Here is a 27,891-nt window from a genome sequence, read left to right as displayed (position 1 = left end):
CAGTAATACGTTTGGTCATAAATTTACATCCCATTTTGTCTGGTGGCGTAATAAAGCCGTTCGGACAGTTCTAGGAAGGTTTCGAAGCGTCAAATTTATCCCTAAAAGCTTCGAAACCCGGCTCTCTTTTGTTGGTCAAGAAATACCTTTACGTCTGGCCCATCAAAACAAATCTTTCAACTTTGTCAAGCGTGACGTCAAGTAGCTTCTCAGTACGCCTTCCTCGTTATAGTCGGGCCCATAATGGATTTAAACAGACCACGAAGGCGTCTAGAGAAAACGGGCTCGCGCAATGCAGCATTGACACAACGCCACTGTCTCTTTGTAAACGAACGCTCGCGTGGAATCACGGCCGGCTTCGTCGTCAGATTCGTTTACTTCTCTTTGTCGGGGCGTCCCCCTTTTCTCTCCGTCGTTTATTTATACGTATTAGTCCTCCCGAAACTACGGCTCTATAACGGACTCGGTGCGGGAAACGATATAGTTTCTATGACAACAACGGTGGCACGCGCTAAGCGTCATTGCCGCCGCTCTCACGCATGCTCCCTGCCGCCGAAGAAAGGAAAACGGCCGCGATAGAGCGCCTTGTAGTCAGATGGCCAACATTTGCCTTAGCGGTCGGATTTAGCCAAATCAAACGTTCATGTTTAGAGAAGGGAAAACTAGCTCACGACTTCGGTGCAGGATGCCCGAAGAGAGATATTAAAAGCGAGAGGTACGGAGAAAATAACTGGAAGTAGGAGACTAACCCTCCGAAAACACGAAGACAGAGATAACCCCGAGGGTTGGATCAGCTGCGAATTATCGTACAAAAAATAATTCGTAAATGGTAAGATTTTTTTAATTTTCTTATCAATTTCTTTTCGTATCTTTTTGACGGCTCATTTGATTCAATTTTCGCGTCTATACTATTAATCAGAAACTAGACCGCTTTTTCGTATTCACTGACGTAAATATTAAAAAAACGGTTCAGGACGCGTGGTTCTGTCGGTCTCGTGGGCTCCCTCTAGCGCGAAGATTCGCCCGCAACTTGTGGATCGAGGCGAGGGAGCGTCGACCAATTTTTCGGGCATTCACGCTGATATTGATTGAGCCTGGTTTGAGGCCAACGTAAACTAATAAAGCCAGCGCGTATATGAGAACTTTGACTCTTCATTTAGAGCTGGTTTCCAGAAGAGTTCCACGAACTGTCATTTACCTTTCAGTATTTATTATTCTTCCGTTCTGATTCTCGTACCCAAAAATCGAATTCAATATACTGAAAATCGGATAAGGAAAGTCGGTGATTTATTGGATAGTAGAGTTTCGATATTGAACACATTGTTGTTTACGAAAACGCGAAAACCAAATGCTTGCTTACTGTTTTTATATAAGAAAAATACTTAAGAAATTTCTAGTGGTTTTTACATCGGTAGGTTTATATAAACACCTGGTGGGTTTAAGAATTCGTGACGAAAGTATTGGTGAGTTTAAGAAATCGTGACGAAAGTATTAGTGGGTTAAAGAAATCGTGACGAAAGTATTGGTGAGTTTAAGAAATCGTGACGAAAGTATTGGTGAGTTTAAGAAATCGTGACGAAAGTATTGGTGAGTTTAAGAAATCATGACGAAAGTATTAGTGGGTTAAAGAAATCGTGACGAAAGTATTGGTGGGTTTAAGAAATCGTGACGAAAGTATTGGTGGGTTTAAGAAATCGTGACGAAAGTATTGGTGGGTTTAAGAAATCGTGACGAAAGTATTGGTGGGTTTAAGAAATCGTGACGAAAGTATTGGTGGGTTTAAGAAATCGTGACGGAAGTATTGGTGGGCTTAAGAAATCTTGACGAAAGTATTGGTGGGTTTAAGAAATCGTGACGAAAGTATTGGTGAGTTTAAGAAATCGTGACGAAAGTATTGGTGAGTTTAAGAAATCATGACGAAAGTATTAGTGGGTTAAAAAAATCGTGCCGAAAGTATTGGTGGGTTTAAGAAATCGTGACGAAAGTATTGGTGGGTTTAAGAAATCGTGACGAAAGTATTGGTAGGTTTAAGAAATCGTGACGAAAGTATTAGTGGGCTTAAGAAATCGTGACGAAAGTATTAGTGGGTTAAAGAAATCGTGCCGAAAGTGTTGGTGGGTTTAAGAAATCGTGACGAAAGTATTGGTGGGTTTAAGAAATCGTGACGAAAGTATTGGTAGGTTTAAGAAATCGTGCCGAAAGTATTGGTGGGTTTAAGAAATCGTGACGAAAGTATTGGTGGGTTTAAGAAATCGTGACGAAAGTATTGGTAGGTTTAAGAAATCGTGACGAAAGTATTGGTGGGTTTAAGAAATCGTGACGAAAGTATTGGTGGGTTTAAGAAATCGTGACGAAAGTATTGGTGGGTTTAAGAAATCGTGACGAAAGTATTGGTGGGCTTAAGAAAACATGACGAAAGTATTAGTGGGTTAAAGAAATCGTGCCGAAGGTATTGGTGGGTTGAAGAAATCGTGACGAAAGTATTGGTGGGTTTAAGAAATCGTGACGAAAGTATTGGTAGGTTTAAGAAATCGTGACGAAAGTATTGGTGGGTTTAAGAAATCGTGACGAAAGTATTGGTGGGTTTAAGAAATCGTGACGAAAGTATTGGTAGGTTTAAGAAATCGTGACGAAAGTATTGGTGGGTTTAAGAAATCGTGACGAAAGTATTGGTGGGTTTAAGAAATCGTGACGAAAGTATTGGTAGGTTTAAGAAATCGTGACGAAAGTATTGGTGGGTTTAAGAAATCGTGACGAAAGTATTGGTGGGTTTAAGAAATCGTGACGAAAGTATTGGTGGGTTTAAGAAATCGTGACGAAAGTATTGGTAGGTTTAAGAAATCGTGACGAAAGTATTGGTGGGTTTAAGAAATCGTGACGAAAGTATTAGTGGGTTTAAAAAATCGTGACGAATTTATAGGTGGGCGTAAGAAATCTTTAAGAAAGTATATATGGCTTAAGAAATAATTAGTTTGGCTTAACTAATCTTAACGAAATATAGACAGGTTTATGAAATATTAATGATAGCATAGGCTGGCTTCACAAATCTTGATAAAAGTATAGTACTTAAGAAATCCTGACAAAAAAGAGGTGGGTTTGATAAATCTTGAAAAAACAAAAGGTTAGTTTGAGAAATATTGACAAAACAATAGTAGGGTTTGAGAATACTTGAGAAAAAAGAGGTGGGTTTGATAAATCTTGGCAAAACAATAGCTGTGTTTGAGAATATTTGACAAAAAAACAGGAGGGTTTGAGAAATCTTGACAAAATTTTAGGTTGGTTTAACAAATCTTCATGAAAATGTAGATGAGTCCTTATAATTTAAAACTTATCATTTATTTGATTAAAATTTAGTCATTGAAAACAATGATGTTTGGTTAGGTTAAAACTGTATCTGTGTCATATAAGTACAAAAATAGCTTAGTAGATATTAATGATACGGAATTAAGATTTGGTAAATTGTCTTCTTTCCTAGGCATAAAGTTTAATGGAAAACCCATCGAAGTATGTATAAGACTATTTTATTTGAAATTTAGTTGTGACAGTTGAAGAATAGCACAGCAGCTTACACGTGGTTATTATACAGTTGTATCTAGTGCTCGGCATTCGATTAATTTTTATCCATGAATAAAATAAGCTTGGCGATATTTAAATAATATTTATTTAAATAACCAATAGTGAATAAAACTTGTAAAATGTTTAAATAATCGAAAGTGAATAAGCCTATTATTTAAATAAAACAAACAATTATTTAAATAAATACCACTTTTATTCAAATAAATGCTTGGTTGCGTAAAAAACATACTTAAATAAGTTAAAATGATAGCCTTTTTACCAACGTTTTTTAAATAAGTCGGAAAATGTGTGGATAATGAATAGACAATTCCGAACACTAGTTGTATCACGTCCAGAAATCGATACGAATCAGGATAAAGACAGGAAGGAATTGTTAACCTTTGAACTTTAGTCTCCAAGAGGGAGTTTTAGCTTCTTAATTTTTCTTCGTTTAATTTAATTCAGTTTATTTAAACAAATTTTTTTCCAAATACCCAGTTGACGGACAACATTTATCTACTTAATAACTTTTCAAACATCTGAATTGCTTATAAAAACGTGTTGAGACTAACGTAATAGTCATTGTAGGGAGCTGTTGGCTCGCGTGGCATGACGGGCTTGCACCACCCTCCTACGCATTGTAACCCGGCCACCTGAATTAATGGCTTCAAAAGTCGCTTGATGCCATAGGCCTAGGGTTATTAGCCTAGCTGATTATTAAGTCTTCAATTTCTCTTTCCCCTTTATAGTAAACCAAAACATGCAACTAAAAAAATTAACTAATGAATTTAATTTAATATAACTAAGGCCAATGCTGCCTAAAGGTTAAATAATAAATGATGGGGCAAATATTAGTTTAATCTACTTTCCCAATCCACGCTGCAATTAAGCTTTTGGTCAAAATAACTGGCACTTTTGTGAAAGCATCGATGGGCTACTCACTAAAAAGATAATTGTATAACGAAATTCTGATTACTATATAATTTCATACATTCCCCATGTTTTATTTCGATTCCTAACTGATTTCTCTTGAGTACTGTTGATTACATTTCATTTCCTGATTATTATTGAATACCGTTGATAACAATAGATTTCCTGATTATTATTGAATATCGTTGATAACAATAGATTTCCTGATTTATTTTGAAAATCGTTGACTACAATGGATTTCCTGATTTTTCTTGAATACCGCTGATTACTCATGATTTCCTGATAACTCTTGAAAGGTAATGATTAACGAATTCAAATTTTTGATTACTTGAACGTTTGTTCACCTGATCACTTCAGTGAGTTACCCCTCGGAAAGTATTATAATGTTGTAGAAGATTCTACAAGCATGTTTTAGACTTTCCTGTAATAGCTAACACGTTCTAAAATCCTGGTTGATTTATTTACATAAGAATATACAACTATGAACAAATATTTACAACTATTTATAAGAAGAATAGGCATTCCTCTAAGGAAGAACCTGGCGGAAAAGTGTTCAGCACCGAAGCTGCAGTCCCTCGTTGGACCGCGATCGCGATGCGTTGCAGCAGATATTCTGGCGAACGCGGTTCTCCCGTTACTTCCCGAATCCTTCGGCCTATGGCATGGACCAAGGACAAACCTTCGCGCCCGAACGACCCGAGAGTCTCAATAGCCACAGTTCTAAAATGGTACCATGTTGATCATAAGTGGTGAATAGAATTTTTTTGAGGTCTGTATTAATTATATTTTAAACAGATTTCTAACGTATTGTCAAATAATTTTGTTTTCCTTATACAACTCCATTTCTTAAAAATCAAATTATGTTAAACTTCACGTCTCTACTAGAAGGTCTTTTTGATTTTATATTTAATAAAGGAAACATGAAGCGGAATTTGACAACATGGTTTTCTGTTTTAGAAAATATAATTTGCTTCCGAAACCATTCTGAATGATTTACCACAAATTCTGCTGTAACGCCAGTTAGAAAATCTAGATTTATTTTAAAACCAAATAAGTTACAACGAGGGGCAGGTCACTTCCATTTTGGGTGCGTCTTAATCATAGTAAAATGATTAAATCAGGGTAATCAGGATTAAAAAATCAAATCAAGATTAGAAAATCTAATCACGATTTAAACGATATTTAATCATTCTAATCATGATCTAATATTTTTAATTAGATTTAATCATTTTAATTAGATTTAATCATGTTAATTAGATTTAATCATTTTAATTAGATCTAATCTTTTTAATTAGATTTAATCATTTTAATTAGATTTAATCATTTTAATTAGATTTAATCATTTTAATTAGATTTAATCATTTCAATTAGATTTAATCATGTTAATTAGATTTAATCATTTTAATTAGATTTAATCATTTTAATTAGATTTAATCATTTTAATTAGATTTAATCATGTTAATTAGATTTAATCATGTTAATTAGATTTAATCATGTTAATTAGATTTAATCATTTTAATTAGATTTAATCATTTTAATTAGATTTAATCATTTTAATTAGATTTAATCATTTCAATTAGATTTAATCATGTTAATTAGATTTAATCATTTTAATTAGATTTAATCATTTTAATTAGATTTAATCATTTAAATTAGATTTAATCATGTTAATTAGATTTAATCATTTTAATTAGATTTAATCATTTTAATTAGATTTAATCATGTTAATTAGATTTAATCATGTTAATTAGATTTAATCATGTTAATTAGATTTAATCATTTTAATTAGATTTAATCATTTTAATTAGATCTAATCTTTTTAATTAGATTTAATCATTTTAATTAGATTTAATCATTTTAATTAGATTTAATCATTTTAATTAGATTTAATCATTTTAATTAGATTTAATCATGTTAATTAGATTTAATCATTTTAATTAGATTTAATCATTTTAATTAGATTTAATCATGTTAATTAGATTTAATCATTTTAATTAGATTTAATCATTTTAATTAGATTTAATCATTTTAATTAGATTGAATCATTTTAACTAGATTTAATCATTTTAATTAGATTGAATCATTTTAACTAGATTTAATCATGTTAATTAGATTTAATCATTTTAATTAGATTTAATCATTTTAATTAGATTTAATCATTTTAATTAGATTTAATCATTTTAATTAGATTTAATCATGTTAATTAGATTTAATCATGTTAATTAGATTTAATCATTTTAATTAGATTTAATCATTTTAATTAGATTTAATCATTTTAATTAGATTTAATCATTTTAATTATATTTAATCATTTTAATTAGATTTAATCATTTTAATTAGATTTAATCAATATAATCGGTTGAATCGAGAATTTATCATTAAAATCAAATCTAAAGTACGATTTAATCATACTAATTACGATATAATTTTTTTAATCAGGATTTAATCATTTTAAACAGATTTAATCATTTTAAACAGATTTTATCATTTTAATCAGATTTAGTCATGTTAATTAGATTTAATCATTTTAATTAGATTTAATCATTTTAATGAGATTTAATCATTTTAATTACATTTAATCATGTTAATTAGATTTAATCATGTTAATTAGATTTAATCATTTTAATTAGATTTAATCATTTTAATTAGATTTAATCATTTTAATTAGATTTAATCATTTTAATTAGATCTAATCTTTTTAATTAGATTTAATCATTTTAATTAGATTTAATTTTTTAATTAGATTTAATCATTTTAATTAGATTGAATCATTTTAATTAGATTGAATCATTTTAATTAGATTTAATCATTTTAATTAGATTTAATCATTTTAATTAGATTTAATCATTTTAATTAGATTTAATCATTTTAATGATATTTAATCATTTTAATTAGATTTAATCGTGTTAATTAGATTTAATCGTGTTAATTAGATTTAATCGTGTTAATTAGATTTAATCATTTTAATTAGATTTAATCATTTTAATTAGATTTAATCATTTTAATTAGATTTAATCATTTTAATTAGATTTAATCATTTTAATTATATTTAATCATTTTAATTAGATTTAATCATTTTAATTAGATTTAATCAATATAATCGGTTGAATCGAGAATTTATCATTAAAATCAAATCTAAAGTACGATTTAATCATACTAATTACGATATAATTTTTTTAATCAGGATTTAATCATTTTAAACAGATTTAATCATTTTAAACAGATTTTATCATTTTAATCAGATTTAGTCATTTAATCATGATTAAATCAGATTTAATCATTTAATCATGATTAAACCAGATTTAAACATTTTAATCGTGATTAAATGGAATTTAATAAAAATAATCACGATTAAATAGCATTTAATCTTTTGAGGGGTGCGTCGTTAATCAAGGAATCGACCTGCCCTCGCGTTACAAACTCTACGCAGAAGGTGTGGTTCCGAGTCACAAGCTAGGATCGAGCCCTGCTCCTCTTTCTGCGAGGTGAAAGTGCTAACCACTCTGCCACCCTATTAAATAAGGATAGTTTTATAACCCTATTTTTACCTCCCAATATATGTAAGCCTCATTAATCTGCGTTAAATTCTTAGGGATCGAATTTCTTGAAATCCCCTGACCTGTATCTCGTAATCCTGAAACAAAATTTGATCAAAATCCCCGGGGATCAGGGGACATGGTTTGACAATCTGCCCTGGAATTACCCGACTTTTCCGCCTAGTAACCCTGGTGATACAATCTCAACCCCTTATCGTTAATGGCAGGTGTCAGGATCCCGGGTTATATTAGAGGTCGGCGTTTGAATAAGAAATTATACGATTGTTTATATTTATCCATAACCGAGAATTATTCAGAAATATTCGAAAAAAATGATTAATTTTGCATGTTAAATCGTTGTTTAATCGTATAATTTATTCGTATAAAACAAATAATACTAATTTTAATGATTAATTGAAATTTTTTCGGTTAATTTATTTGTTCCGCCGACCTCTAGGTTATATTATGTATATTTAAAAGACAACTTTGTAAAGGGAACTCTTTGGTTTTTAAAAGCTACGAAAGGGAGACCATTTTCTAACGGAAGTACAAATACATTTGAGGAAATTTTTTCACTTGCGATGTACAGCTTATTTGGCGAAAAAGCTTTTATACTATTACTAAGAGGTACACTTCCATTGTTCGCGAGTCATAGCTTCGCCGGAAAACCTGGTTAAACGAAAATATTTGCTCTCAGCCATATGTCGGACTCACATTGTCAGGTACCTATTAAACGATTAGATAATGTAAATATCATTTAATAATAGAAAATTGGTTTTGAACTAAAAATAACTGAGAGCTACAGGAGATACAGCCTTATGTTTCCTATTTATAAATGAATGTTAGTGATTTCAGTATTTTGGTTCGCAGACATTTCAGCTTGGGTCTCATTTAAATTTCATTTTCATTTCTTTTCAATTTATTTAATAGAAAAACGGCATTTTGGGTGTCACTTAGGGAAATATTCTGGGTAGATGAAGCAAATACAGGTGAAGATTAATACAATCCTGCACCTCCGGACCCTAATTTTCAATTGTTAAAACAAGTATTCTTTCGGGAAGTTATATTTAAAAACAAGAAAATACAATGAAGTGCTTCATGTAAATTGTCCAATTTAGAAACTAAATTTATCTTGTTTTACAAAATATGTCATAAATTACACAAAAACTATGGTATATTACGTAAATATAATCGTGCAAATCGGTTATTACGCTATAATCTTATTTTCAAATTTCAAACAATCAAAGGTGTTCGACGAGAAAATGGTATAATAAAACCATTTCTATCGATTATTACCAGAATGGTAAGCATATTACGAACATATTATTTAGTATTATGGTATTATCAAATGAGTATAATAAGAGTTATAATAATAATAATAATAATATAATAATGTATTAATGTAATATATCTCCACATAAAAATTGAAACATAACCAAATACTAGCTTACTTTAAATATTGGCTTTTAAATCTCAGGTAGGTTTCAAAATAATAATTAAAATAATTAAGATTTATTCATGGTTACGGAGTGGTATGCTTATTGCAATTAATTTTAGTTATTTATTTTTAAATTTGAAACTATAAACACATTAAAGAGTTCATTTAATTCGTTAATTTCTAAAGTATTTTCTGAAATTATTTAGCCATAAGAATTAAATCAATGTAACATAACAATGAAGCGTAAAATAAATCGATAAATTTAAATGATTATCATTTATTTTAAATAATTTTCTAGTATCTTCGTTCATTTTCTGGTAACGCAAGTTACAAATATTTCTACAGGTCGGGGATGGTTAACTTTTATTCAATAGATAAAGCTCTCAAAGATATTCGTAAAACTTTTTTATCAAGTAATTTATATTTCTGTATTATTATTAATTTTTTTATAAATTTGTAAAATTAATCGGAAAAACGACGTTTTTTTCGAAAAAAATTTTACGAATAATACATATTTTTTAATAATTTTCCGAAATATTAACCGGTAAATTTCTTTGTTTACATTTTTTTCTCAAAAAAATCAATTTAATCATGGATAATGATTAACCGTTACCGACCTCTAAATATTTCATTAAACAATTACTGTATTTAAATATTTAGGCGTAATAGTAATTTGAATTTAATTCTTAATCAAATTCATGTCCACATATACAGGTGTTTCAAAAGATTATGCAAAAATTTGAAGGAATTGTGGGGGGTGAGTTGAGAAGTATGCCTGTTTTTCCCCATTTTCCTACGAGGAGTTAAAAGAGCGGCGGAGAGCTTGAAAGTGTGGCCTACTAGCTCCTGGAAGTAGTCTGTAACAATCACAAAACCAAGCAGCAGGGACTTTAAATACTGTTTCAGTTTACTTTTTTACGCTTGATATCTCGATTTGTTTACAAAGTCCTTTTTACCTATCACACGAACCCAAACCTTAATGTTCGCATTTCCCTGCTGCTCGGATTTGCGCTCGTTGCAGCCTACTTCCAGGGGCTAGTAGGCCACACTTTGAAGCTCTCCGGCGCTCTTTTAACTCCTCGTAGGAAAATGGGGAAAAACAGGCATACTTCTCAACTCACCCCCTACAACTCCTTCAAATTTTTCCGTAACCTTTTGAAACACCCTCTATTTAAAAAAAAACGTAACGTGGTATATTTAACAATTAGAATGTTTTAAATTTGCATATTGATATTAAGTTTAAAAAATATAATTGTTATTTCTTAATCAATGGTTTTTACATTTACAAAATTGGAGTACGCTTAACAACATAGAATAAAATATTTTTAATAATTTCGTTCGCGAGCCAACTACGAAATCAATACTGCGAGAATCTCAGTCCCCGAATTCATTCGGAGTTTGGTATAATTCCCATTCGCTAACGTCTTAGCGAATACGCCCATAGATGGGCACGCTATATGTCGAGGATTGGAATATTCTCAACCGTTCTGTCGACAGCAATCGAATATACCGCGGATACAACAATCAAACGCGGTTTGTTGAGCCTCGGAGTGAATCTATGGCACGTCATCACCCTTCTCCTCCTCGTCTTTCCGAGAGGCTGTTTTGTACCGCTAAGAATTGTAATTCCTATCCATCCGCTGGCTATAAAGCAACACTTCTATTTCGGGAGTTCCCGGCGGAATGCTTCTGCCTTCACCGTTGTTTTTGACAATGGCCTGGAACCGCAGCCAGAATGCCAAGAATGCCTCGCGTTTTAGCCGAGGCGTGTCCCATCCGTTTTGCTCCCAAACGCTTTCGCGCCGCCATCTCGTGTACACATTCGCTCGTTGCTGCGTTAGTCTTCTTTCGCACGATCGTTACTTGTCACGCATTTCGCCGGGATTCTATAGATAGATTGCTGAGACATTGCGCTCTTTTTACGCGTCGACACTAAACGTTATAATGATATCGTAAAAGCGAGGACTTTGTCACGAAATGTTACCGGACTTTACTCCACTATCTATTACACGTTTCAATTTAGTTTTGCCCGCGAATCTCTTTCGCGAGTGCTCGAATGATTGATAGTGTTATGTTGCAATACGCTTCTTGGTGTCATTACCAAAGGGCCTATTACGCCTCTATTTTGTGTCGATCCATTCAACACTCCGTCGAAGTGGTCGTAAGGGTCTCGAATGCTCGTTCTAAACGTTTCTGAGCTTCGTAACGGACAACATGTCTTTCGCCTGTTTTTGTGGAAATCACGGCAAACGCGAAACTATCACTTTCCGTTGCAATTGTAGTTTGAACAAATTACTATGCTTCGTTGTATACTTGTAGAGGTTAACGGTAATAGTTATTGTAAGGAGCTGTTGGCTCGCGTGGCTTGCAGGGCTTTCCACCACCCTCCTACGCATTGTAACCCGGCCACCTGAATTAAAGGCTTTAAAAGTCGCTCGATGACTTAGGCTTAAGGTGGTGCCTTGGGTATTAGCCTAGCTGATTATTTGTAGTGTTTAAATCACATTTTATATTTGCAGCAGATCCTGCTTTTTGATATCATGAATATACGCCTAAGCATTTCAAAATATCATGATACTATTGAAAAGATGCAGTGTTGTAATTTTCCCTATTTTTCCGGAAAAAATAAAAAAGATTTCATTCCATGATTAATCTAATATATTGTTTGCAAATTTAAATAAAGCGGGATTTTCGTCTCATTTTTTCGAATCTAAAAGTAAAACTAAACTTTTAGACTAGTTTAAACTGATAAACAATGTAACATTATTACTGTTTTCTATTAACGATATTAATGTTTTGTAGTATGTTTATTGATATTATAAGTCATTTTATATCGATTAAAAGTTAAACACATTAAAACCCTTAAAAAGTTATTTATGTTTATTTTTTTATTTTTCCGATTTGCGAAAAACATTCCGCAATTCGGAAAATATTCCGGAACTGGAACTTTTTCCGAATTTTATTTTTCCGAAAAATTAACAACACTAAAAAGATGTCTATGAAATGAAGAATAATTTAAATGGAATTTATGTGACCTAAAATATGAAAGCGATATAAATTTGAATTTATTTAAACTTCAAAGAATCCTAGGCTGAATTTATACTTGTTTCTCAAGAAGGAAGCATTTTTATAATCAGTGACCTATGTATGCTGTTAAGTTTTCCCAAGGTTGCTAGAGACGCTAATATAGGTGTGCTCGCGCAGCCCTTTTTAAAGCCTTCAAATAAGAGACGAGATGAAAAAGACAGGGTCTGATGACGACGTCACTAAAACATTCGATTAGCGCCTCAGGCGTAATAAAGAATGCTAATAAATATATCAAAAATACATTGCTTGGGTACGGCAAACGTCAGAGCAAATATAGTCCGAGGACATAAAACAACTTCTTAAAATCGTGACGTCGGTGACAGACCCTTGAAACATAAAGGCAAAAAAATTACCATTTCAAATCAAGCGTGAGCACCCCTTGAAGTTTTCCAACTATCGATTCCCTGAAGGCTACAGTGAGAATGTCGGCATAATGATACGCAGGCTACTCTTTAAATTTTATTCTTTTAAATATTTTAAAGATAGCCAACTTCTAAGTATACCAAGCTTATTTTACACTTTAAAGTATAGAAAGAGCTAAACGCAAGTGACATCATTGTCTCTACTGCTCGACTCAAATTACATTTTATACGTATTAAAAGACGATTTTGGAGAGGAGCCCAACACTGAAGGGAACTTAGCCCAATTTATTTAATTTTATAATGAACTTTGGCTACACGCCCAAAGGGCGGGGTCCGCGTGATTCCGAGAAACCATTTCTATGCCTTACACCTAGGAGCAACAAATACAAGGAGAACGCAGCTAGCCTTTAAACACGCTAACGCAGTGTTGTGTACAAATTTCATTGGACGAGCCTTTACGCTGAACGTTTTACGGAAAGGGGAAGACAATTTCTGAATTTTCTCCTTCCGAGGGCAGCAGGCGCTAAATCGTCTAACCAATGAAAAATGTACGCAAGAAAATCCACGACTTTTGACGGGTTGCGTTCTCTTTGTGTGGGGTGCTGTGTCTGTTCCTCCTAGGTGGCAGTCATTCACTTCATACTTTTAAAGATTTGTCTGACTCACACAAATAAGCTGTAGCAAACTGAAGAGATTTTGAAGCTGTTAACTGAATTACTATAACAGTGGCGTAGCCAGAGATTCGACAAGGGGGGCGGGTTGAAGTATGTGAATGTTAAGAGGAGCATCGAGAAGGGGGTGGAAATTTAGTACAGTCAAAGGTAGACCCAAGGGGGGGGGGTTGGACACGGAACCCCCCCCCCTGTCTACGCCACTGCACTATAATATTACTCTTTCTTCAGTAACGTCGAATTGGTATTGTTCTTTGATGACTTATTTAATTTTATTATTCTTGAGTAAGGTTCGTAATGGCTCACCGTTTGTTAAGAAGTTAGATTAGTTAAAAAGGTAGGCTAAGGTACAATATGAGAAAGTTGTGATGTTTTGTATGAAAAGGAACTCTACAGGCAGTAAATCAGTTTTCAGTTAATAAAATTTCGCAGGCGCGCACGAGGCAGTGCGGCGTGCAATAAATAAAAAATAATTTTCGTGAGCTGTATTGCCGAAAGAAAACCAAACTTAAAGGGGAACGGCCAAGATTTTCCAAATATGGCCTTATTTCCGTATCAAAAGATTAACAAGACGTTCAATATACTAACGCGTACCTTTTTTTGTCTTGAAAAAATAGTTTTTGGCCCAAAAAGTTGAAACGAAAAATAACGCCAGGTGTTTGGGTTTGAATTTTCGCCGCCATCTTAGGGGCTGCCGCCAGCGCCGCTTACCCCGTATGAGCGATTTGCGAACTATCCTAACTTTTAAAATCGCGCAATTTAGACTTAAGTCTCTTATAACTGGAACGCGCCGCGCGTGAAATTTTTTTTTTTTGCGTCTTCAGCAGCGCGCACTTTTACGTTGTTTTTCGGTCTCACCGACTTCTCGCCAGGTGTCGCGGCGGACGCGCGCTTTTCGATTTCCCGAAATTTCTTTATTTTATTAAAAATTAACCACTCAATATTGTTTTATGCGGTTTTCGCCATAAATTTTAGTTTTTAATGGGCTATAGGGCTATCTAACTGGTTAAAGCTTGACCGTTCCCCTTTAAGTGTTGTGTAACGCCCCCTATTATGGAAAAACATTTCAAGAAGCTAATTTTTTCAAATATCTATTCGTGTTCCAAAAAAAAATAGACATTATAGACATTTGATAAATTTGATTCTTTGGATTTAAATTCGATTTAAATTTCAACAAGCGATACGATTCTAAACGTCCATAAGAGTGGTCCACAAACCATTTAGCGCTAGTGAAAAAAATTAAGTATCGTCGCTTAAATTGTGGCTACTGCGGAAACAGCATTAAACGGCTTTATCGATTACATTTCGGGGCTCTTAAGCTCCAAGTCGCCACTGAAATGTCGTCATCTAGACCTTCCTTAAAGATGTGAAAGCGAGGATCGTGAAGTATAAAAAAGGCCGTTTAGAACATAAATTCGAGGGAACGCTAATGGAAGGAAATGGAAATTGAGGAACCACGAGATACAACGCGTGAAATGACTCTGAAGAAGAAAATCGTTAATAAAGAATGTCGGTCACTGCCTTTTCGGTTTTAGCAAAAATGTCAAAGGCACACACGCGGAGAGTGGACGAAAAATCAATACACGCTTGCCTATTTATAGAACTTCTGTTTTGAAAATATTTAATATACGCCAATATACATGTATACAAAAAAATTCTCGAGCAAATAAAAACAGAACAAAATAATGGAAGTTTTGCTGATACATTTTAAACACCCCATTGAATATTATTCTGTATACAGTGAGTTTTTAATACTTTTGATCTCTAACATTTCGATTTCCATATAAATTTTGGTCAAGTTAGTTTAAGAGTTTGAAGATGATCACGTTGGACAAATTATATATTAGTTTTAAAATTAATTTCGTTACCATTACGAATTATATTAAACAGATTTTTAAAATGAGGCCGATTTATAATTGTATTTATTTCCGGGTAGGATTGCCGCTGTTCGATTCGGTTCCGGTTTTTCATGTAACCGGAACAAACCGAAACGTAGTCGGGACCGAACCGAACCGAATTCAAAATTGGAGACCAAACTGTTAACTACATCAAACTAAAAGTTAAACTATCTTGCTCAGCTATTTTTTCTTATTTATCCATTTCCACATATTTGGAAGTAACGTAGAACACGCCACGAAATGAAAACAAGTATATTTATATAAAATGAAATTGAGTAATTTCTACGTTTTTTCCTCCGATTAAGTATGGAACACAATAACGCATTTTGGAAAAGAAACCGAATCGAACCTGGAATATCGGTTCGGTTCCGCTTCCTTCAGTTCTAAATGGCAACTCTATTTCCGAGTGAATTCATTGAATGGTATATGGTACATTGAAGGACACGAGGCGTTTTGAAGGGCATGAAATGATGTCTTTGATTTTTACACTTAAAGTTAGATCGACATTTAACAAAAAACGAGATTTCACGATAGATTTTTAGACTCAAATTTATTGCTATCTTAGTAGCATAAATTGGAAATTCCTTCTCCCAGAAAACGTATTACGGAGTAACGCATTTATAAATTACCTGAGGTTCTACATATTTAAAATTTGACGACTTATCCATGATTAACTCTATGGAGCTTTGGGTTAGGGGTAGCTAGGAGCAATAAACACAGCACCCCACACAAGGAGAACGCAGTCCGTCAAAAGTCGTGGATTTTCTTGTGTACAATTTTCATTGGCTAGACGCTTTAGCGCCTGCTGCCGTCGGAAGGGGGAAATTCGGAAATTGTCTCCCCCCACCTTCCTTTAAAACGTTCAGCGAAAAGGCTCGTCCAATGAAATTTGTACACAACACTGCGTTAGCGTGATTAAAGGCTAGCTGCGCATTGTACCCCGGCCACCTGAATTAAAAGGCATTAAAAGTCGCTCGATGACTTAGGCCTAAGGTGGTGCCTTGGGTATTAGCCTAGCTGATTATTATTATTATTATTATTATTATTTATTATTATCCTTGTGTTTGTTGCTCCTAGCTTTTGCAAAACATAACACTTCAAAAACACAGTCCAATTTTCATTGGTTAGAAGCGGCCGTCAGAAGGGGAAAATTCGAAAATTTTCTTCCCCCTTTTCGTAAAACGTTCAGAGTAAAGGCTCGTCCAATGAAATTTGTGCACAACACTGCATTAACGTGTTTAAAGGCTAGCTGCGTTCTCCTTGTGTTTGTTGCTCCGAGGGGGCAGCGTTGCCAGTCAGAATTGGCATTAAAAAGACGAAAGAGCGAACAAAAATCGAAATCCTTCAGGCTTTATTATATTTAATAATTAATTAAATATTAAAACACGCAAAGTTTTTCGCGCTTCTCTAACTTTAACAATTTATAACTTGGCTCGTGCCTCGAGATCACGTGTTTTCGTTTCCATGGTTATATATAGACTGAATCATGGATCAGGCGTCAAATTTTGACCCTTGAAATAGCGATTGAAACACCTGTTAGTTATGATTTTGCTTCCGACTTTCGTGCCTGGGAAAAAATTCTCATATTTATTATCTCTAACAAGGAGACGACCCGAGGTGATAATCACCGATTTTGTTCAAAGTCGGGTATAATGTACACCTCTATGTAACTTGAAAAACCTGCAAGGGGAAAGTTGCAACGGGCTTTCGTTTTGCCATGGCAACGGAAAACCTTTTTGACAACATGATTTGGAATTATTTCCATTGAAAATAACATGGGAATCTGAAGGATTTTAAGGGTCCCCCAACTGACCAAATTGCATTTAAACTTGATTAAATTTAATTTTTAAAATCAATTAAATTTTTTTTAACCTTTTTGAAATTTTCTAAAATTTCATTTTTTAAAGGTGTCACAGGGGGGACCCTTAAAATCCTTCAGATTCCCATGTTATTTTCAATGGAAAAATCCCTAATCATGATGTCAAAAACGTTTTCGGTTGCCATGTCAAAACGAAAGCCCGTCGCAACTTTTCCCTTCCAGGTTTTTTAAGGTACATGGAGGTGTACACTATACCCGAGTTTGAACAAAATCGGTGATTATCACCTCGGGTCGTCTCGTTGTAAGAATATATAGTTTCATTCTGAATTATATCTTATTTTCCCCCGAGTTCTTCAGTTTTCCCTTTCTATAGAGGTGAACGGTAATATTTAGTGTAGGGAGCTGTTGGCTCTCGTGGCATGAAGGGCTTGCTACCACCCTCCTACGAATTGTAACACGACCACCTGTTTAAATGCATTAATAATAATAATAATAATAATAATAATAATAATAATAATAATAATAATAATAATAATAATAATAATAATAATAATAATAATAATAATAATAATAATAATAATAATAATAATAATAATAATAATAATAATAATAATAATAATAATAATAATAATAATAATAATAATAATAATAATAATAATAATAATAATAATAATAATAATAATAATAATAATAATAATAATAATAATAATAATAATAATAATAATAATAATAATAATAATAATAATAATAATAATAATAATAATAATAATAATAATAATAATAATAATAATAATAATAATAATAATAATAATAATAATAATAATAATAATAATAATAATAATAATAATAATAATAATAATAATAATAATAATAATAATAATAATAATAATAATAATAATAATAATAATAATAATAATAATAATAATAATAATAATAATAATAATAATAATAATAATAATAATAATAATAATAATAATAATAATAATAATAATAATAATAATAATAATAATAATAATAATAATAATAATAATAATAATAATAATAATAATAATAATAATAATAATAATAATAATAATAATAATAATAATAATAATAATAATAATAATAATAATAATAATAATAATAATAATAATAATAATAATAATAATAATAATAATAATAATAATAATAATAATAATAATAATAATAATAATAATAATAATAATAATAATAATAATAATAATAATAATAATAATAATAATAATAATAATAATAATAATAATAATAATAATAATAATAATAATAATAATAATAATAATAATAATAATAATAATAATAATAATAATAATAATAATAATAATAATAATAATAATAATAATAATAATAATAATAATAATAATAATAATAATAATAATAATAATAATAATAATAATAATAATAATAATAATAATAATAATAATAATAATAATAATAATAATAATAATAATAATAATAATAATAATAATAATAATAATAATAATAATAATAATAATAATAATAATAATAATAATAATAATAATAATAATAATAATAATAATAATAATAATAATAATAATAATAATAATAATAATAATAATAATAATAATAATAATAATAATAATAATAATAATAATAATAATAATAATAATAATAATAATAATAATAATAATAATAATAATAATAATAATAATAATAATAATAATAATAATAATAATAATAATAATAATAATAATAATAATAATAATAATAATAATAATAATAATAATAATAATAATAATAATAATAATAATAATAATAATAATAATAATAATAATAATAATAATAATAATAATAATAATAATAATAATAATAATAATAATAATAATAATAATAATAATAATAATAATAATAATAATAATAATAATAATAATAATAATAATAATAATAATAATAATAATAATAATAATAATAATAATAATAATAATAATAATAATAATAATAATAATAATAATAATAATAATAATAATAATAATAATAATAATAATAATAATAATAATAATAATAATAATAATAATAATAATAATAATAATAATAATAATAATAATAATAATAATAATAATAATAATAATAATAATAATAATAATAATAATAATAATAATAATAATAATAATAATAATAATAATAATAATAATAATAATAATAATAATAATAATAATAATAATAATAATAATAATAATAATAATAATAATAATAATAATAATAATAATAATAATAATAATAATAATAATAATAATAATAATAATAATAATAATAATAATAATAATAATAATAATAATAATAATAATAATAATAATAATAATAATAATAATAATAATAATAATAATAATAATAATAATAATAATAATAATAATAATAATAATAATAATAATAATAATAATAATAATAATAATAATAATAATAATAATAATAATAATAATAATAATAATAATAATAATAATAATAATAATAATAATAATAATAATAATAATAATAATAATAATAATAATAATAATAATAATAATAATAATAATAATAATAATAATAATAATAATAATAATAATAATAATAATAATAATAATAATAATAATAATAATAATAATAATAATAATAATAATAATAATAATAATAATAATAATAATAATAATAATAATAATAATAATAATAATAATAATAATAATAATAATAATAATAATAATAATAATAATAATAATAATAATAATAATAATAATAATAATAATAATAATAATAATAATAATAATAATAATAATAATAATAATAATAATAATAATAATAATAATAATAATAATAATAATAATAATAATAATAATAATAATAATAATAATAATAATAATAATAATAATAATAATAATAATAATAATAATAATAATAATAATAATAATAATAATAATAATAATAATAATAATAATAATAATAATAATAATAATAATAATAATAATAATAATAATAATAATAATAATAATAATAATAATAATAATAATAATAATAATAATAATAATAATAATAATAATAATAATAATAATAATAATAATAATAATAATAATAATAATAATAATAATAATAATAATAATAATAATAATAATAATAATAATAATAATAATAATAATAATAATAATAATAATAATAATAATAATAATAATAATAATAATAATAATAATAATAATAATAATAATAATAATAATAATAATAATAATAATAATAATAATAATAATAATAATAATAATAATAATAATAATAATAATAATAATAATAATAATAATAATAATAATAATAATAATAATAATAATAATAATAATAATAATAATAATAATAATAATAATAATAATAATAATAATAATAATAATAATAATAATAATAATAATAATAATAATAATAATAATAATAATAATAATAATAATAATAATAATAATAATAATAATAATAATAATAATAATAATAATAATAATAATAATAATAATAATAATAATAATAATAATAATAATAATAATAATAATAATAATAATAATAATAATAATAATAATAATAATAATAATAATAATAATAATAATAATAATAATAATAATAATAATAATAATAATAATAATAATAATAATAATAATAATAATAATAATAATAATAATAATAATAATAATAATAATAATAATAATAATAATAATAATAATAATAATAATAATAATAATAATAATAATAATAATAATAATAATAATAATAATAATAATAATAATAATAATAATAATAATAATAATAATAATAATAATAATAATAATAATAATAATAATAATAATAATAATAATAATAATAATAATAATAATAATAATAATAATAATAATAATAATAATAATAATAATAATAATAATAATAATAATAATAATAATAATAATAATAATAATAATAATAATAATAATAATAATAATAATAATAATAATAATAATAATAATAATAATAATAATAATAATAATAATAATAATAATAATAATAATAATAATAATAATAATAATAATAATAATAATAATAATAATAATAATAATAATAATAATAATAATAATAATAATAATAATAATAATAATAATAATAATAATAATAATAATAATAATAATAATAATAATAATAATAATAATAATAATAATAATAATAATAATAATAATAATAATAATAATAATAATAATAATAATAATAATAATAATAATAATAATAATAATAATAATAATAATAATAATAATAATAATAATAATAATAATAATAATAATAATAATAATAATAATAATAATAATAATAATAATAATAATAATAATAATAATAATAATAATAATAATAATAATAATAATAATAATAATAATAATAATAATAATAATAATAATAATAATAATAATAATAATAATAATAATAATAATAATAATAATAATAATAATAATAATAATAATAATAATAATAATAATAATAATAATAATAATAATAATAATAATAATAATAATAATAATAATAATAATAATAATAATAATAATAATAATAATAATAATAATAATAATAATAATAATAATAATAATAATAATAATAATAATAATAATAATAATAATAATAATAATAATAATAATAATAATAATAATAATAATAATAATAATAATAATAATAATAATAATAATAATAATAATAATAATAATAATAATAATAATAATAATAATAATAATAATAATAATAATAATAATAATAATAATAATAATAATAATAATAATAATAATAATAATAATAATAATAATAATAATAATAATAATAATAATAATAATAATAATAATAATAATAATAATAATAATAATAATAATAATAATAATAATAATAATAATAATAATAATAATAATAATAATAATAATAATAATAATAATAATAATAATAATAATAATAATAATAATAATAATAATAATAATAATAATAATAATAATAATAATAATAATAATAATAATAATAATAATAATAATAATAATAATAATAATAATAATAATAATAATAATAATAATAATAATAATAATAATAATAATAATAATAATAATAATAATAATAATAATAATAATAATAATAATAATAATAATAATAATAATAATAATAATAATAATAATAATAATAATAATAATAATAATAATAATAATAATAATAATAATAATAATAATAATAATAATAATAATAATAATAATAATAATAATAATAATAATAATAATAATAATAATAATAATAATAATAATAATAATAATAATAATAATAATAATAATAATAATAATAATAATAATAATAATAATAATAATAATAATAATAATAATAATAATAATAATAATAATAATAATAATAATAATAATAATAATAATAATAATAATAATAATAATAATAATAATAATAATAATAATAATAATAATAATAATAATAATAATAATAATAATAATAATAATAATAATAATAATAATAATAATAATAATAATAATAATAATAATAATAATAATAATAATAATAATAATAATAATAATAATAATAATAATAATAATAATAATAATAATAATAATAATAATAATAATAATAATAATAATAATAATAATAATAATAATAATAATAATAATAATAATAATAATAATAATAATAATAATAATAATAATAATAATAATAATAATAATAATAATAATAATAATAATAATAATAATAATAATAATAATAATAATAATAATAATAATAATAATAATAATAATAATAATAATAATAATAATAATAATAATAATAATAATAATAATAATAATAATAATAATAATAATAATAATAATAATAATAATAATAATAATAATAATAATAATAATAATAATAATAATAATAATAATAATAATAATAATAATAATAATAATAATAATAATAATAATAATAATAATAATAATAATAATAATAATAATAATAATAATAATAATAATAATAATAATAATAATAATAATAATAATAATAATAATAATAATAATAATAATAATAATAATAATAATAATAATAATAATAATAATAATAATAATAATAATAATAATAATAATAATAATAATAATAATAATAATAATAATAATAATAATAATAATAATAATAATAATAATAATAATAATAATAATAATAATAATAATAATAATAATAATAATAATAATAATAATAATAATAATAATAATAATAATAATAATAATAATAATAATAATAATAATAATAATAATAATAATAATAATAATAATAATAATAATAATAATAATAATAATAATAATAATAATAATAATAATAATAATAATAATAATAATAATAATAATAATAATAATAATAATAATAATAATAATAATAATAATAATAATAATAATAATAATAATAATAATAATAATAATAATAATAATAATAATAATAATAATAATAATAATAATAATAATAATAATAATAATAATAATAATAATAATAATAATAATAATAATAATAATAATAATAATAATAATAATAATAATAATAATAATAATAATAATAATAATAATAATAATAATAATAATAATAATAATAATAATAATAATAATAATAATAATAATAATAATAATAATAATAATAATAATAATAATAATAATAATAATAATAATAATAATAATAATAATAATAATAATAATAATAATAATAATAATAATAATAATAATAATAATAATAATAATAATAATAATAATAATAATAATAATAATAATAATAATAATAATAATAATAATAATAATAATAATAATAATAATAATAATAATAATAATAATAATAATAATAATAATAATAATAATAATAATAATAATAATAATAATAATAATAATAATAATAATAATAATAATAATAATAATAATAATAATAATAATAATAATAATAATAATAATAATAATAATAATAATAATAATAATAATAATAATAATAATAATAATAATAATAATAATAATAATAATAATAATAATAATAATAATAATAATAATAATAATAATAATAATAATAATAATAATAATAATAATAATAATAATAATAATAATAATAATAATAATAATAATAATAATAATAATAATAATAATAATAATAATAATAATAATAATAATAATAATAATAATAATAATAATAATAATAATAATAATAATAATAATAATAATAATAATAATAATAATAATAATAATAATAATAATAATAATAATAATAATAATAATAATAATAATAATAATAATAATAATAATAATAATAATAATAATAATAATAATAATAATAATAATAATAATAATAATAATAATAATAATAATAATAATAATAATAATAATAATAATAATAATAATAATAATAATAATAATAATAATAATAATAATAATAATAATAATAATAATAATAATAATAATAATAATAATAATAATAATAATAATAATAATAATAATAATAATAATAATAATAATAATAATAATAATAATAATAATAATAATAATAATAATAATAATAATAATAATAATAATAATAATAATAATAATAATAATAATAATAATAATAATAATAATAATAATAATAATAATAATAATAATAATAATAATAATAATAATAATAATAATAATAATAATAATAATAATAATAATAATAATAATAATAATAATAATAATAATAATAATAATAATAATAATAATAATAATAATAATAATAATAATAATAATAATAATAATAATAATAATAATAATAATAATAATAATAATAATAATAATAATAATAATAATAATAATAATAATAATAATAATAATAATAATAATAATAATAATAATAATAATAATAATAATAATAATAATAATAATAATAATAATAATAATAATAATAATAATAATAATAATAATAATAATAATAATAATAATAATAATAATAATAATAATAATAATAATAATAATAATAATAATAATAATAATAATAATAATAATAATAATAATAATAATAATAATAATAATAATAATAATAATAATAATAATAATAATAATAATAATAATAATAATAATAATAATAATAATAATAATAATAATAATAATAATAATAATAATAATAATAATAATAATAATAATAATAATAATAATAATAATAATAATAATAATAATAATAATAATAATAATAATAATAATAATAATAATAATAATAATAATAATAATAATAATAATAATAATAATAATAATAATAATAATAATAATAATAATAATAATAATAATAATAATAATAATAATAATAATAATAATAATAATAATAATAATAATAATAATAATAATAATAATAATAATAATAATAATAATAATAATAATAATAATAATAATAATAATAATAATAATAATAATAATAATAATAATAATAATAATAATAATAATAATAATAATAATAATAATAATAATAATAATAATAATAATAATAATAATAATAATAATAATAATAATAATAATAATAATAATAATAATAATAATAATAATAATAATAATAATAATAATAATAATAATAATAATAATAATAATAATAATAATAATAATAATAATAATAATAATAATAATAATAATAATAATAATAATAATAATAATAATAATAATAATAATAATAATAATAATAATAATAATAATAATAATAATAATAATAATAATAATAATAATAATAATAATAATAATAATAATAATAATAATAATAATAATAATAATAATAATAATAATAATAATAATAATAATAATAATAATAATAATAATAATAATAATAATAATAATAATAATAATAATAATAATAATAATAATAATAATAATAATAATAATAATAATAATAATAATAATAATAATAATAATAATAATAATAATAATAATAATAATAATAATAATAATAATAATAATAATAATAATAATAATAATAATAATAATAATAATAATAATAATAATAATAATAATAATAATAATAATAATAATAATAATAATAATAATAATAATAATAATAATAATAATAATAATAATAATAATAATAATAATAATAATAATAATAATAATAATAATAATAATAATAATAATAATAATAATAATAATAATAATAATAATAATAATAATAATAATAATAATAATAATAATAATAATAATAATAATAATAATAATAATAATAATAATAATAATAATAATAATAATAATAATAATAATAATAATAATAATAATAATAATAATAATAATAATAATAATAATAATAATAATAATAATAATAATAATAATAATAATAATAATAATAATAATAATAATAATAATAATAATAATAATAATAATAATAATAATAATAATAATAATAATAATAATAATAATAATAATAATAATAATAATAATAATAATAATAATAATAATAATAATAATAATAATAATAATAATAATAATAATAATAATAATAATAATAATAATAATAATAATAATAATAATAATAATAATAATAATAATAATAATAATAATAATAATAATAATAATAATAATAATAATAATAATAATAATAATAATAATAATAATAATAATAATAATAATAATAATAATAATAATAATAATAATAATAATAATAATAATAATAATAATAATAATAATAATAATAATAATAATAATAATAATAATAATAATAATAATAATAATAATAATAATAATAATAATAATAATAATAATAATAATAATAATAATAATAATAATAATAATAATAATAATAATAATAATAATAATAATAATAATAATAATAATAATAATAATAATAATAATAATAATAATAATAATAATAATAATAATAATAATAATAATAATAATAATAATAATAATAATAATAATAATAATAATAATAATAATAATAATAATAATAATAATAATAATAATAATAATAATAATAATAATAATAATAATAATAATAATAATAATAATAATAATAATAATAATAATAATAATAATAATAATAATAATAATAATAATAATAATAATAATAATAATAATAATAATAATAATAATAATAATAATAATAATAATAATAATAATAATAATAATAATAATAATAATAATAATAATAATAATAATAATAATAATAATAATAATAATAATAATAATAATAATAATAATAATAATAATAATAATAATAATAATAATAATAATAATAATAATAATAATAATAATAATAATAATAATAATAATAATAATAATAATAATAATAATAATAATAATAATAATAATAATAATAATAATAATAATAATAATAATAATAATAATAATAATAATAATAATAATAATAATAATAATAATAATAATAATAATAATAATAATAATAATAATAATAATAATAATAATAATAATAATAATAATAATAATAATAATAATAATAATAATAATAATAATAATAATAATAATAATAATAATAATAATAATAATAATAATAATAATAATAATAATAATAATAATAATAATAATAATAATAATAATAATAATAATAATAATAATAATAATAATAATAATAATAATAATAATAATAATAATAATAATAATAATAATAATAATAATAATAATAATAATAATAAT

The 27,891-nt window shown here is 21.4% G+C and overlaps 1 protein-coding gene across 2 annotated transcripts in view; it reads left to right on the top strand.

The window, feature by feature from the left end:
• The first annotated feature begins 381 nt into the window (after window positions 1-381).
• LOC149966187 (voltage-dependent calcium channel gamma-5 subunit) overlaps window positions 382-27,891 on the top strand; it is a 56,640-nt gene continuing 29,130 nt past the window's right edge. The window contains exons 1-2 of one of the 2 annotated variants that reach the window (XM_090171038.1): window positions 382-829; window positions 3,476-3,504. The gene's annotated coding sequence lies outside the window, so the exon portion shown is untranslated. The remainder of the gene's footprint in view (window positions 830-3,475; window positions 3,505-27,891) is intronic. The other variant, XM_090171031.1, reaches the window with a different exon arrangement.

This window comes from Leiobunum rupestre, chromosome 1 (assembly GCF_980474605.1).
Source record: "Leiobunum rupestre chromosome 1, qqLeiRupe1.1.hap1, whole genome shotgun sequence".
NCBI classification, from domain to species: Eukaryota; Metazoa; Arthropoda; class Arachnida; order Opiliones; family Sclerosomatidae; genus Leiobunum; species Leiobunum rupestre.
The sequence above is the reverse complement of the archived record's forward strand: the minus strand, read 5'-3'. Positions and strand labels throughout refer to the sequence as shown.